The sequence below is a fragment of the Cupressus sempervirens genome, chromosome 3, assembly GCF_028749045.1.
Source record: "Cupressus sempervirens isolate cs-2001-9-10 chromosome 3, ASM2874904v1, whole genome shotgun sequence".
Classification (NCBI taxonomy): domain Eukaryota; kingdom Viridiplantae; phylum Streptophyta; class Pinopsida; order Cupressales; family Cupressaceae; genus Cupressus; species Cupressus sempervirens.
Window position 1 is genome coordinate 634,064,919 of NC_143120.1, and position 14,491 is coordinate 634,079,409.

The 14,491-nt window shown below is 37.2% G+C and overlaps 1 pseudogene; it reads left to right on the plus strand.

Annotated features, from left to right (window-relative positions):
- The first annotated feature begins 7,326 nt into the window (after nt 1-7,326).
- Nucleotides 7,327-14,491, plus strand: part of LOC149568275 (DNA repair protein RAD16-like) — a 54,621-nt pseudogene continuing 47,456 nt past the window's right edge.

Genomic DNA, 14,491 nt, shown 5'->3' on the forward strand with positions numbered 1-14,491 from the left:
CCCTAGTTGGTTGCAATCTCATTCCTGCAGACTCTCCCTTCTCCCCAGAGTGGGTTCGGACCATTCCCCCATATCACTCTCTATTTTCCCTTTAATGATCAAACAAACATTTCCTTTTTGATTTGAGAAAATGTGGATTTCCCATCCAGCTTTGGAAACCAAGATCTCTTCATGGAAGAATATTGAGGTGGAGGGTATTGCAATGTTCACGGTAACCCAAAAATTGAAGAATGTGAAAAGAAATATTAAAGTCTAGAACAGGTCAGACTTTGGCCACATTTTTCATGATAAGGATGAGAATACTGATCAACTTCGCATAGTCTAGGAAGAGATCCAACAAGTTGGATATAATGACTAGAATTGGTTGGAGGAAAGGTCTATTCTCTCTAACCTCCACAACATCATCTCTAGGGAAGAACATTTTTGGAAACAAAGATCAAGAGTTAATTGGCTCAAATAAGGGGACTAGAACACCAATTTCTTCCATTTATCTACCCTTAAACGCCATGCTAACAACATGACCTCTAGTATCAAGAAAGGTCAGACTATGCTATCCAAGGATGATGAGATAACGAAAGAAGCTATGTAGTTTTTCTCGTCTCTTCTCACCAAGGACCCTTCACTCTTGGTGCCTGACAAAGAGGACATTTTATTTGCTATCCCCTCTCTATTTCAAGCCCACCACAACTCTATGTTGAAATCTATCCTATCCCTAGAGGAAATATTTCAAGTTCTCATTTCCCTTTCAGGCGAGAAGGCTCCTAGACTGGATGGCTTCCTATTTTTTCTTTTTCTAGGTGTATTGGGAGGTGGTCAAAGAGGATGTTGTGAAGGCTATGCAAGAATTATTTGGGGCCATAAATCTTCTAAAGGAACTCAATGCCACTTTTTTGGTTCTCATACAGAAAATTTTTGGGGTAGATTTAATGGATAAGTTCAGGCCTATTAGTTTTTGCAATTCTTTCTACAAAATCATATCTAAAATCCTTACCACCAAGCTCCTTAATGTTCTCCATCTAATTATTTCACCACAACAAACTAGTTTTTTCCCAAGGAGGTAGATTCTTGATTCCATTATCATGGTGCATGAGTTGATTCACTCTCTTGAGGCAGGCAAGAAGGAAGGCTTTTTGCTTAAACTGGATATATCTAAAGCTTATGACATGGTGGACTAGAATTTCTTGATGGCTGCCCTCTAGCCTTTTGGTTTTGATGCGTAGGTTTGTAAACTTATCCTTCAGCTTGTCTCTTCCCCTTCTTTGTCTATTTTGGTAAATGGCTTCCCCTCAAATTTCTTTTTCCCTTCGAGAGGGTTGAGATAGGGTGATCCCCTATCCCCTGTTCTCTTTATCATTTTGGCTGAATGTTTGGGAAGACTTATTCCAAGAAAAAGATAGGACCAGAATTTGCAAGGTCTCAAGCCTTCTTCTGGTCATTCTTCTTTCTCTCACTAGCAATTTGTGGATGATACTATTTTGGGGGGAAATGCTTTTGTTTAGGAGGCCAGAGTGTTCAAGGGTTTGCTGAACACCTACACTAGGGGTTCTGGCCAGGCTATAAACTAGGAAAAGAGTTTGGTCTACTTCATCAACACACCACTAGAGAGAAAAAGGAAAATTGCTCAAATCCTAGGAAGTGGTATTGGGACCCTTCTAGCTACTTACCTTGGTTTGCCTTTGGGGTTCAAACCCCCAAATTCTTTTTGGAATAGCATCATAGATAGATTCAACAAGAAATTAGCTGGATCGAAAGGTGCCACCCTCAACCAAGCAGGAAAATGCACTTTGGTGAAATTTGTATTCCAAAATCTTCCCACTTATGCTTTAAGCCTTTTTGGGATTTTGGTAAAGCACGTTGATAGAATGGAGAAGATTGAGAGGGATTTTCTCTGGATAGGAGAGCACAAGAGATATCATCTTGTTACTTGGGACCATGTTTGCCTTCCAAAATGCTATGGGGGTCTTGGTATGAGAAAAATCAGACATTTTAATATCACCCTATTAGCCAAATAGATTTGGCACATTTTTCAAAGCATTGGAGTATGGAGGGATATCATGATTGAGAAATACTTGAGCAGGCAGCCTCTCAGTTTCTTGCTTGATGAGATTGAGATTTCTCAAGGATCTTATATATGGAATGAGATCCTAAAGGAAAAATTCTTGGCAAAGTCCAAGGCTAAATGGAAAGTTGGCAAAGGCGACAATATTTTATTTTGGTAGGACAACTAGATGAGCTTGGGGCCTCTTATTGATCATCCTAGTTATGGAAGACGGGAAAAGTTATGCATAAGAAGATATAGCCTAAAAGTTAGTGATTATAGATTTGGCCTAGGTTGGCATGACCTGTCTATGATATCTTTAGACCTTAATTCTTTGGTGATCAACCTAAATGCTATAATTATTAACAACAAGAGGGATGATGTCATTTGGGGAGATAACCCAAATGGGCTATACTCTATAGCCTTTGGTTATTTCTCTTTGTGGGACAGAATGGAGAAACCCATCTGGGTTAAGGCCTGGACTCCTGGTCTTACACCAAAAATTAACATCTTTTTTTGGCTTCTCCTCCAAGACAAAATTCTCACTTTGGACAATTTTTCCAAGAGAGGTTAGATTATCCCCAACAGGTGTAGTCTATGTAAGCATGATTTGGAGATGGTCGATCACTTATTTATTCACTGCCTCTATTCTTCCAAGGTTTGGAACCTTCTGACTAGGGATTTTGGGGTAAGCTAGTGTCCCTCAACTAAGATCCAGGAGTTTTTCAGCCAATGGAAGAGCTCACACTTTGGCTTGATAACATAGTTAATTAGCTCATGGTCCCTTCCACACTTTTTCTAGGGAATTTGGAAAGAATGTAATAATCAAATATTTAGAGATAAAGACTCTCTCAAGTTTATCATTGCTGAGAAAATTGATGGATCAATGAAGGAGAACTTTGCTATCACAAAGGAAGGAAACATTGAAGAAGGTGGGAACAATAGAGCAAGGAAAAATGATAGAGATAGGAAAAGACAGGAGGCCAAGTGGTTATTCCCACCTAAAAATTGGCACAAAGCCAATTTTGACAGGGTAGCCAAAGGGAACCCCGGTCCTGCAGGCAAAGGAGGCATCATCAGAAATAGTTATGGAGGAGATATAGAAGCTTTATCCTACCCTCTTGGGCATCAAAATAATCATTTTGTAGAAGCCAGTGCGACCAGTCACATTGTTAAGTTAGCCTTGGACTTTGGGATTGAGAACCTCTGGCTGGAGGGGGACTCTTTAAATATCATAAATTGCCTTAAAGGCCAGTCTAAGCCTTCCTAGACTACATAAAACATAATAGAGGAGTAAAGTTTGACCTAGGTAAATTCAAAAAGACCCATATTAGCCATGTGTATAGGGAGGCTAATTCAGCAATAGATTGGTTCGGTAATGAAGCAATAGCCAAAAATTTGGTGATGATTTGGCATGTTGGTGACAGCTATCCAGTGGTTGTGATTGATTTAATTTGATAGGACCAAATCCAAGGAAGTACCAAAATAATCCCAATTTAATAATAGTTAGATATGCCAAATTGCACGTTAGACTGGGAGTTATTAAAAATCATGTGAAACTCTTTTCAAATAATTATAGTGTGTATGCTTGGCATGCTTTATGAGCTATCATGAATAGAACCACTAAAATTTTCAAAAATGTTTTTGAGTTTCACATTTTGAAGTAGGCTAAAGTCTATAATTCTATGAGTAGTGGGAGGCTTTTTGAACTAGAAGAAACCATGGTGGGTGAGAGAAGTAGAAGGGAGACGTTAGGGGAGGCAAAGAACTAGAAAAATAAAAGGAAGGTTTGGCGTAAGCTAGAAAAAGGCAGTATTACTAAATTTTTGGAGAAGCTCCATGGTTTTTTTGTGGAAATCACCAAGTTAATGCTGGACTCATGGAAAATGGGAAAGTAAAAATAGATGGGGTCACCCACCATGTCAATGCGGAGTTGATTGCCTAGGTTACAGAGATCCCTCTGGAAGAGATTAACTTCTTCAGGGACAAGAAAATGTTAGCCAATGCTATCAAAGAATTTGTGAAGGATGAAGATGAAAGGAAGAAACTTATCAAGGCAAAAACATATTATGAGATGGATTCCATTAAAAAGCTGTGGAGGTATGTCCTTAGGGTCGTCATTGAATATATTTCTCTGGACCCTAGATTTGATAGGATCAGAATGCATCATTTTGTTCTGCTTAATCATTTTAGACATGGCATCAAAATCTCTTTTTGTTTTTATCTTTTCACCTCTATGAGGGTTTCAAGAGGAAACTCACTGCTAATCCTACCCTTCATGAAGGATTACTCCTCCTGGTCTATGAGTATCTAAAGACTCAAACAAGGGGAAAATCCCTTGGTGATATTGGGAGTGCATCTTAGGAAATTGGGAGTTTTGATTCTAAGGAAGTGCACACCATAAAATCTGATGACGAGGATAATACCTCTTCTAAAATAAAATCACTAAGGAAGAAAGGAATGTCACCTCTTCTACCCGCATCCCCTATAGAAAGAGCCCTAGCAACCTTCCCCATCTTCCCCCCAAGTCTGAGCCTCAAGAGGAGGAGGAGGGTGATGATGAAGATGAGGAGATAGATTTGAAGGAAGAGGAGAAGGGGGAGGAAAATGTGAAGGGGAGGGAAAGTGATAAGGGGGAGGAGGTTTTAGCTGATATGCTGGGGAACCCTAGGAAAAGAAAAGCTGATGAGGCCTCATTGCAAGAAGATACCAATGTCCAAATTCCTGAGACCCCTAGCTCTACTCTTTCTCTTCCTCAGGAGATGATAGAAATGTTGGTGGAAAATAGTGGGGAAGTGATAACAAGGAACATGAGGAGGGTGTGGAGGAAGTTTAACATGAACATTGTGAATTTGGAGATTTTTAGGGAACTCTTAAATATCCAAGTGATGGAAGACTTATATGGTAATGCCCACTATGATGATCTAATTGATCCAGCCTTGGTTGTTATCTCAAACAATGCACAAGAAACTAGGTTTGACCTTTTGAACAATGCTAAGAACAACATGATAGACAATTTTTGGTCTATCAAATGGTTGTTTCATGAAATTGAAGACCTCAAGGGGAAAAGAAGCCAAGAAGGAAACTAGAAAAATAGTAGTGACTAGGGGCACAATGAAGAGAAGAGAAACTAGGATGGAAGCCAATGACATAGTAGCATCCAGGGACACAATGCCGACTAGGAGGATAGAATCACCAAGATTGAACAAAAAGCCCAAAGGTTGGAATCCACACACCATAACCTCACTAATAAGATGATTGTCACATTGAATACCCTGAACAAGAATATTGTTAGTTTGGGGGATTCTCTTATGAGTGCCATATTTGGTAGGGATGGAATGGAGAAGGCTAGCTTGGATATTTGGCAGGTTGAGGATGATCAAAAAGAGACAAGGGGTTAGGTGAACGTCTAGAACCAGGACTAGGAGGGCGCAAACAACCAAAATGACGATGAAGCTATAGAGACCCTGTAGGTTCTTGATAAGGAGAATTAATTTATAGTGTTCTCTTTTTGTTTCATCTCTTTATAAGGTTTTTGGCTTTTTGTCTCCTGGCCGTATGCCTAGTGTTAGGTTTTGGCTTTTTATAAGCAGTTGCATGGGTGCTGGACTTTATTTTATATCTATATTCGAGATACGTTGTAAAAACTCTTGGGTTTTAGGATCCCTGTAAAACTTATTTTACTTAATAAAAAACATTTGAGATTCGAAGGCCACAAAGGAACTTTGAGGCCTCAATGAAAAGTGTGAAATAGGGAATGCATAGAACATGATCGATAATGGTATAAAAAGAAGTGTGAGATGAGGAAATAGTGAGTTGGACTTTTAAGATTCGAAGATCACATAGTGCAACAGATGATATGAAAGGTGCGAAGTAATGAGGCAAATATTGACTAGAAATTTTGACATTCAAAGGTCACATAATGCAATAGCTAGAATGGATCTTATGGGATAATGAAATGTGATGAACGGTGGCAGTGGTGTGATGAAACAAAGTGCACAAAACTTGAGTGTTTAAAAGCTTGTAGGGATGTTGATGTAGTTGTCTACCATTTGATAGTTGTATCTTGGTTTTGTTACTAATTTTTTGGATGATGTTGTGTAGGCATGCTAGTGTATTCCCAATTTATGTGCCAACTATTTATTTTTAAGGTACCCAAGATGAAATACAAACTAGATGGATACAACTAGTTGTCACATTTTGTAAATAGAGGCAAATTAAATTTCATCATTGATCTCCTAAATAAGAAATGACATAGTACAACCACCACTAGCTCAGCTATGGTAATATGAATACTGTATCACACCAAGAATTATGACAAAAAACAAATAATATATGTGAAGGATATGATAACCATTAAGAAAAAAAAAATGTTTTTGTAAGAAATGAAAACAAATAGGCAAGTAGACACATGTCAGATAAAGAACCTCACCTAAGATGTCATGCAAAACTAGTCAAGGTATACATGGCCTTTGAAATGAGAGGAGACCCTTATAAGTGGACACAATAATGCATAAAATTAAAGGGTCACTAGATCATAATGGTGAAAAACAAAAGCAATTAAAAGATCATGGCTTCATCATGGTACATCTAGTCAAATACATCATTAAGGTACTAGAAGCTCATAATAGTAGAAAAGCTAGTATTTGTAGACTAGTAGTGTCAATAGTTATGTGCAATAGTGTCAATTTTTTTTAGTTCACTGTGGATAAAGTTGTTGTAGGATTTTGGTAATAGGCCATGGGATGTGCTAGCAACAAGTATGCAATGTAATGCATCGTGATTGCATTGGAAGATATGTGTTAGTAGGGATCAAGGTGTTGTAATGTTAGAGGAGAGTGGTAAGTGTACTTAGTTTTGGCATGGCGGGTTGCATAGAGTGAACGAATGGAAAGGATAGTGAGGTATCGTGCATATTGAGTGATGGCCATAAATAGATGAGTAATATGCATATGAAAGGAAGCATGGTGAAGGGTTATGTTAGACAGGGAGGATGGATGAGGCAAGGATAGAGGGAAAAGTGTATCTAGCATACACTAAGTGAATTGGTGTAACAACTTGAGCTACAAGTGCTAGTTCATGAGTAGTGTGAGTTGAGTCATGTAGGGCTTATGAAAACACAGTCAGGGAGTTTTGGAATCAAGGTGGAAGAAACTCCTTTGTCAACATTGATGATGTTATCAAGGAGTGCAATGCAAAAAGCATTGTAGGAAGGATTGGGTCGTGATTTGATGATGTAGGTGGAAAGTAGTCCTCCTAGGGTGACAAAAAGTGTGTCAGAAGCAGTGATGGAGATGAGGGAGATGGACTCTTCGGGGAAGTCCATGGGAAGAGCTCAGAGAGTAGAAGAGGATATCAGTGTGAGTGCGGGGATGTGCACAAAAAGTTAGTTGATTAGCCTCAAAATCATGGGACAATGTTCAACAAGACAGGAGGTGGGAATATTGAGTCTAGCAGAGCCACAGCTAGAGGGACAGGGTGGAGTGCAAGCAACAAGTGAAGTGGAGGATTTATGAAAAATATTGGTTGTGGAGAGAGTTTAGGAAGAAAATGAAGAACAAGAAGTCATATTTTTGGTGGGTTTGATGAATAAATCTCATGAGGATGCAACATAGATAGAAGTGAGGTGGCTCCAAGTGGTGGTGAATACAGAATGGGTACAAGTGCAATCATTGGAAGCTGAACTATAGGTGGAATGGTCACGAGTAGAGGGGAATGATGTAGGAATTTGGGTGGAGTGAGCATGGGCATAGAGGTTATAGTAATCACTGAGGATGGTGCAAGTAAGTTTGGAAAGTGTGCAAAATGAATTGGTGTTACTATAGGTACAATCAAAATATTTTAGGGATACATTGTCAAAAAGAACATTGTGTCTTTGTAGCTGCAAGAGTAGTTAGTAGCTAGTGAGTCAAAGGTGAGGCAATTATAGTAGTGATTGAGTGAGATGAAAGAGAATGTGGAGTGCTAGAGAATGGTGATCGAATAGATGCAATAGGAGTAGGACATGGCTCAATGAGCAATCATTATGTTGGCTATAAATAAGTTTGTGGGTAATGTGTTTGTTGATATGTAAAGGACTGTAAAAGTACACTAGGAATTCATCTATTATATGGGTCTATATTATCAGTCAATCCCCTTGGAGCAACAATTGGAGTCCCAATTCATGGAGAGAAAATTTATGCAATTATTGAATGTGCAACTGCGTAGTGGGAGGTTCCCAATACCAATGGATGTTGTTTAGTTGCAAGGGGAGTCTATGCTAGGGGCCTCATCTTTTGGGATTGGGTCGGGGGAAATGCCCCAGACTAGAAATCCTAACTTGCCACTTCCATAAGGGAGGCTAGAATAAGTGACCTACTAGATGTGGATTTGGATGTAATATTGCTTTTTTTGTCATAATAGAATAAAAAAAAGTGTGTTGTTTGTGACAAGCAAAAAAGGTGATTGGTTCTCATTTCATGTTGATGAACAATGTGATTGAAAGCATATGATATTTATTGTCATTTCTATTTTTGATATTTTGTTGATATGTTCTAGATTTTTTGCTACATTTGAAATTATTTGGATGTTTTTGGTATTTTTTGGAATCATTTGAATAATTTTGGCATTTTTTTGAAATATGTGGATGTTTTTGGAATTTTTGGAAATTATGTGGAAGGTTGCTGATGGCCCCAAAAAGTGTGAGCAATAGAATAATTAGAGGAAGATTATCCTTCATTTATGTGTGGTAACTGAATGTTGATGTGGCTCTCAATGAAAGATGAGTACAAACTTGTGTAATATTTTGAGAGCAAAAGAGCACAAGGTGAAAAAAGAAGGAAGTGTTAAACCATGAATTGTAAATGGAAAAATTATGTGTATATTGATAGTTTTTATAGAAAATCTTAGGGCCAAATTTAGGATTCTTCTTTAGGTGTGTATCAAGATAGATACTTATGGTGCTAGTGAAAAGGCATTTGGGCCTACAAGAGGCTCTTGACGGCCTAAAAAAGGTGCTAGGAGACTAGAAAAGGCATTGGAAGGCCAGAAAAGGTGCTATCAGGGCCTTGAAAATGGTGTTTGGGCTTAAAAAGGGACTTGGTGGCCTAAAAATTCATTAAAGGGGCCTTGAAAAAGGCGTACGGGCTTGAAAAGGTGAAACAAGGCCTCAAAAAAGATGTTTGGGCCTAAAAAGGCAAAACAAGGCCTTAAAAAAGGCATTTGGGCCTGAAAAGGTGAAACAGGGCCTTGAAAAAGGTGTTTGGGCTTGAAAAGGCAAAATGGGGCCTTGAAAGAGGTGTTTGGGCTTAAAAAGGTGAAATAGGGCCTTGAAAGAGGCATTTGGGCTTAAAAAGGTAGAATGGGGCCTTGAAAAAGGCATTTGGGCCTAATAAGGTGCTATGGGGCCCTAAAAAAGGCGTTTGAAGGCCTAAAAAGGCATATGGGGCCTTGAAAAAGGTGTTGGAAGGCCTAAAAAGGTGAGGGAGGTGATTGTGACCTTTCAAACTATGACAATCTAAATGGTGTTTGGATTACCAACTTGTCCTTAAACTGTAAAGATGAGTCATGAAATAATAAGGACCTTTCAAGATAGCATTGATATATTTGTTGGAGGGCATTGGATCAATTGTGGTCTCTACAACATAAATAAGGTTGAAAAAATCATTTGATATGGTTGTGAGAGAGATAGAGACAAGAATGCCTCTGTGATCTGCATTGTGCTAGATTTTCCAAAGCCCTGAGATATGTTTCAAGACATAACAATGCTACTTCTTAATTAATTGATGTTCTCATTTATTGACTTTTCTAGAAGTAATAGGGAAAGGATTATTCCATAAAATATTTAAATATTTTTCAATGTAGGGAGCCTCACCATTGATTTCATATAAATTTGGTTGAGGTATGCAAACCTATCTCGAAGGAGCAACAATTATAGATAGAAATTGACTCGACATGAAGTTAATTGATCATCAGATTGAAAAATACAAAAATAATTTATGCCAAATTAAAGACCATATTTGTGGCATATTTGTGATTTATCGTTTGATGATTTTTTTACTATTTTTGACGATTTTGGAGAATTTTTTTCACGATTTTTGATGATTTTATCATTTTTTACTATATTTTATTTATTTTTATCATTTTTGATTACTTTTGATGATTTTCACTCTATTTTTAGTAAAAGGAGGATGGAAGTGAGATTTGTTGGAATACAGAGATCACGGGGGTCATTTTGGAGCACATAAAGAGTTAAGGAGACCAAAAGTGGGTTGGGAAGGTTGAAAGGGGGCCTGGAGAGTTATATTTGGAATAATGGAGGAAAAATAGATTTATGGGACTACAAATATAATTTATGAAGGCTAAAACGAGGATTGGGAATTTTTAGTAGCGATAAACATTTGAGATGTGCACTAATTTTCTTGAAATTCATGCCCGTGATATCTTAGAACATAATCAGACTCTTGTAAAACTAATTTTTGTCTTTGATTCCTTTTTGTTTGGGGTTTTGGGTCTGCTTCAAACCTACTTTTACCGAATCAAAACATAATCAGACTACATATTTACTTTGAGGTACTCATCTTCCCTTTGTTTCTATTTTTGTTGGTTGTCTCTTATGTGAACTATTTCTAATGCCAAGAAACCACTGAACCATAACCCACAAGTGTTTCTCAATTGGGTATGTGTAAAATTAACTCAATTGTGGTAGGTAGTGTTGAGATATGAAAGGAAAAGGCCACAAACAAGCAATAGTTGGCTCAGAGAGTGTTTTTGTAGCCATTCCCTATCGTATTTTCATATTGAAGGACTTGTGTTATTTAGGGAAGTCCAAAGGTGTTATCTCTCACTCCTATTGTACCAAAGGCGGTATCTCTCATTCCTTTTACACCATATTTTTTAATTTTTAAAATTTTAATTTTTTTTTTTGGAACATTTTCTAGTTGTTTTGGAATTTTTAGATATTTTCAGATATGAGGTAGTTCTTCAAGGCTTTAGACATAGAATCATTTGAGATGGATATTGTTACTAGGTTCTACTAGTTCTTCTCCATCATAATAAGAAAGTTTGTAAGTTCCTATCCCAAAAGATTATGTGATGATATAAGGGACAATCTAATTGGCCTCTCACTTTCCTTTCTTTTCTTGCATTGCCTAATTTTTGGGGTCTTCTTAGAGGACTAAATCTCCATTTTTGAAAACATGAGGCTTCACCTTCTTCCTATTACTCTAGTTTGCTTAAGCTATGTCTGGACAATCTATTCTAATACATTTTAAGATGTTCATGTGTTGTACATTGATATTTTTCTAGAAATTCTAGTTGTTCTAACTAGGCCACTCTATAGTCCTCATCTCACATGACATCATGGAGGTGGACTCTCAGACATGGAATTTCAACCTCTAAAGGGAGAATTTCTTCAATGTCATAGACTAAAGAGAAAGATTTTGTGTCTGTACACATTCAAACACTTGTTCTATATGCCCACAAGGTAGGATTAACTGTACATGTCAATCCCCACCATTGTTGTTGACGGTTCTCTTAAGGATTTTAATGATGTTTTTATTAGTAAGTTCTACTTGGCCATTGCCCTAGGGTAGTACATTGACAATGAATGGTGGATGATGAGAAAATTTTCACATAGCTCATCAACTATTTGGTTTTTGAAGTACAGGGCATTATTCATTAAGATGGCATGAGGTATACGAAATTGAAAAATGATATGGTTCAGGATAAATGAGGAGATTTGTTTGTTGGTGGAGTCTTTGAGCTATGCTACTTCAACCCATTTGGTAAAGTATTCAGTTGTTTTAATAATCCATTTGTGTCCATTGGAGGAAGGTGGGTGAATTGAACCAATCAAGTCAAAACCCCACTAATAAAAGGGCCATGCTGTTGCTAATGGGTTTAATTCTTGGGTTGGAGCATGAATGAGGTTGTCATGGATCTAACACTTCTTACAAGTCTTGACATAATAAATAGAATCCTTTTTCATTGTGGGCCAGAAATAACCCTTTCGAAGGAGTTTTTTGGCTAGGGTGAAACCACTAGAATGTGACCCACAAATACTAGTGTCAACATCTTGTAGAGTGATCTTAGAGTCATCAATTTCTAGACATCTAAATAAAGTGTCATCTATACCTTTCCTATACAATGTATCAGCCACCAATGTGTAATGTGAGGTTTGTCGAATAAAGTTTCATTTTTGGTTTTGGGATAACTTAGAAGGCATAATGTTGTCATGTAAGTAGGTGGAAATGACATCATACCAAGGGGATTCAGGAGTTCTAAAAGGAAGGTTGAGAAAATGTAGGTTTAACCACCTCCTCTATTAAAAACTCATATCTTTCTTGTTGATCCAGTAACTAGAGTAGAGAGGTCAAAGTAGCCATAGCATCAACTACCCTACTCTTGTCTCTAGGAACATGCTCAAATGTAATCCAAACAAATATTTCAATGAGAGTATTAATGAGGTGTTTGTAAGGTAGCAGATTTTCATCTCTGGTTTGATACATGTCATTGACCTAATGGATGACTAGCTGGGAATCTCCGTAGACCTCTATTTTTGTCAATTTCTATTCTAAGGCTAATTTTAGCCCAAGAACTAAAGCTTCATATTCTACCATATTATTTTTGCATGAGAACAACAATTTGTATGACTTTGATATGGTCACACCTAAAGGTGTGATGAAATATAGAATCCCAACACTTGAAGCATGGTGTGTGTATGAACTGTCGAAGTAGAAATTCCATGTAACTAACTCTATCTGGAGGATATGTGTATTTGGAAAATTGACTAGAATGGGATTGAATCTTTCTTGAGGTGCATTTTCTAACTAGTCTACAATGGTTTGTCCCTTTATGGCTTTTCTATCAATATACTCAATGTCAAACTCACTTAAGATCATTACCCATTTAGCCATCCTTCTCATTAATGTTGTTTTACTCAAAAGATACCTGAGTGGGTCTATTTCAGCAATGAGTTTTACTTTGTGAGTTAGGAGATAGTGGCATAATTTTTGGGAAGCAAAAATTACTACCAAACAAGTCTTTTCCATGAAATTGTAGTTGACCAAGGTTTGACTAATGTAGTAGATAGCTCATTCCTTTCCTTGGTCATTCTCTTGTGCCAAGAGGGCTCCTATTGATTTTTCTATCATATATATATATATATATATATATATATATATATATATATATATATACACATAGGAGGCACCAAAATAGGTGGAATCATTAGGTAGTTCTTGAGAAGCTCAAAGGTCACTTGACACTAATTGCCCTACTTAAAAACTATATCTTTGTGAAGGAGATGGGTAAAAGGCACACACTTCTTAGCTAGCTGAGATATGAATCTGTGAATTGACTAAAGTCTCCCTTGGAAGGAGCATAGCTGGTTGAGGTTTTTGGGAGGTTTCATGTTAAAAATAGATTGGACCTTTTCAAGGTCCACCACTATCCCTTTTGTAGAGACAATATAACCTAGAAGCTTTCCAGATTGTATGCCAAAAATGCATTTCTTAGGATTTAGTATGACTTTGAAGGATTTTAGGTGTATGAATATCTTGTCTAAAATCAATAGATGGTCTTCACAAGTATGATATTTTTCCAAAAGTTCATCTACATAGTCCTCCATAAAGGTATGCATCATATCATGGAATATAGTGGTCATAGCCCACCGATAAGTAGCTCCTACATTTTTAAGGCTGAAGGGCATGATGTTTCAAAAAAATGTTCCCCACACACAAGTGAATGTTATTTTCTCTTGATCTTCAAGTGCTATTTTGATTTGGTTATAACCCAAAAAACCATCCATGAGGGAGAACACAAAATGCATTGTTATTAAATCTATAATGACGTTAATGTTGGGTAATGGAAAATCATCTTTGAGACATGCTTTATCCACATATTGGAAGTCAATACAAATATGTGTGCTACCATCCATGAAGCATATGCCAATGGCCTAATGAAGTTGGTGTGAAGTAACTTTTCTAGCTCTGTTTTGACCAACAATGCTATATGCAAATGCATTTTTCTGAGTTTTTGTTTGATTAGCTTGGCATCTGGAGCAATGTTGAGATGATGAAGGATTAGATTAGGATCTAACATGGCATGTCAGCATAGGAACATGCAAAATTATTATTTTTATCTTTGAAGAAGCAAATAAATTTACTTCTTTCTTCTAGAGTCAATGATTATGCCAAGCAAATGATTCTAGATTCTTGCTTTGTTCCGATGTTAACTTTCTCTGTGGGCTCAATTAGAACCGATGACCTCTCTTCTAAATATTTGGGTAAAGGATCAATCATCTCATATTTAGGTGCCACAGTTGGGTTTTCACCATCAGATGCATCACTTCTATTTGTTTCTATTTTTTTAAATCTAGACCTACCACAACATGGTTTGGATTGTTGGATGTGTGAAGTGTTAGAACTTTGTTCATATGACTAAGATGATTTATACTAGACCCATCCATAGATT